This window comes from Rhagoletis zephyria, unplaced genomic scaffold (genome assembly GCF_001687245.7).
Source record: "Rhagoletis zephyria isolate East Lansing unplaced genomic scaffold, Rhagoletis_zephyria_1.1 Rzeph_scaffold_01394, whole genome shotgun sequence".
NCBI lineage: Eukaryota > Metazoa > Arthropoda > Insecta > Diptera > Tephritidae > Rhagoletis > Rhagoletis zephyria.
This window is the reverse complement of record NW_016158478.1, coordinates 122,078-123,665: the sequence shown is the minus strand read 5'-3', so window position 1 is coordinate 123,665 and position 1,588 is coordinate 122,078.

Genomic DNA, 1,588 nt, shown 5'->3' with positions numbered 1-1,588 from the left:
TCGCGTTGATTTTTAATAATTTTTTCGCTAACATTTCGAGCACATCTGCATGCTAAATGGGAAATAAAAGCGTTTGTTATGTTATTAAAAATCAACGCGAACTCTTAGCGACTTACAACTTGCACTTTATTATACTAAAATTTAGTAATCTATAAAACTGCATACCCAAAATTTTTATAAAAACTAAAAACAAAAAAAAATACTTTTGGTAACATTTTTTTTATATCATTTCAAATTATTACTTTTTAATTTTTTTTGTTTTAGGAGAACCCTACAATTGTTTTTAACTAGTTTTTATTATGAAACTTATTAGCTGGAACAGGAGAATCGGTCTTCTTCAAAATTGGCGCAATTTCTGCACTTTGCACTAAAAAATTTAATACAAACAAATAAAAATTCGAAAATTGGGCTCAACTAGTCTCTTGAAAATTTTATTAGCTTTCATTTAAAAAAATAATTAATCAAATCGGTTGAGAAATGAAGGCTCCAGTGAATTATGAACATTAAATCCCATTTATTGACCACTGTGCAGTGTGAACAGCAGGCACGAGTGACACGCAGTGGAAAAACCTTCAGATATGCCAAAATTCCGCTCTACGAACCGCGACAGGGTGTCTCCTTATGCCCTCCGAACAACACTTACACGAAGAGACTACAATGCTCCGGGTAAGGGATCACAATATGTTGCTGTCAAAACAGTTCCTGCTAGGCTGTCACAGAACAACTCACCCTAACTACGACTGACACAGAGAACTGCACCACCAAGGCACGTAAGGAGACACCTCAGTCACCTAGAAGCAGACATCGACCAACAACTTCACTTGCCACTGAGCCGCGAGGCATACCTTGAGGGAATCAATAACCTTCATCGCGAAGCAGTCATCTCCGCAACAAGAGGACGCCACGAAAACATACTCATCGGCGGCCGGCCGCCTCCCATCGATTTGAGGGAATTCCTACTACCGCGCGAAACAAGAACCACACTGGCGCAACTCAGATCTGGCTGGTGCAGTCGCTTAAACTCTTACAGAACCGCACACTTGTTCGCATGTCCTACATATCCCACCCATCTGACACCCGAAGCACTGTGGACTCAACCTTTTGCGACCGCTCGCTTCCTGGGCCTAAGGTCGGAGGAGTCATATGGGGAAGACGAAGATGAATAAACAACCAACCAATTCGGGGACCACGTGCTGCTACAACTACAACAACTAATTATTAGATCTGCTTTAAGTATTTGTTACCAAAATGTAAGAGGCTTAAATACTAAATTAACGAACTTATACCTTAAAGGCCTTGAATGTAATTATAATATTCTTTCTTTTACTGAAACTTGGCTGAAACCTCACATTTTCAATTCAGAGATTCTTCCAAATAATTATCATATCTATAGACAAGATAGGGAGGACAGAATCGGCAGTGGCGTACTCTTCGCTGTAGACTCTTCAATACCATCTGAAGAAGTTAGTCTTCCACACATTGATTCAGGTAGAATTCAAATGCATTCGTGTACAGGCTGGAAAAGGGTCTATTTACTTAGCTCTATGCTATATCCCTCCCCGATCTGACACATTGGTGTATTCACGAC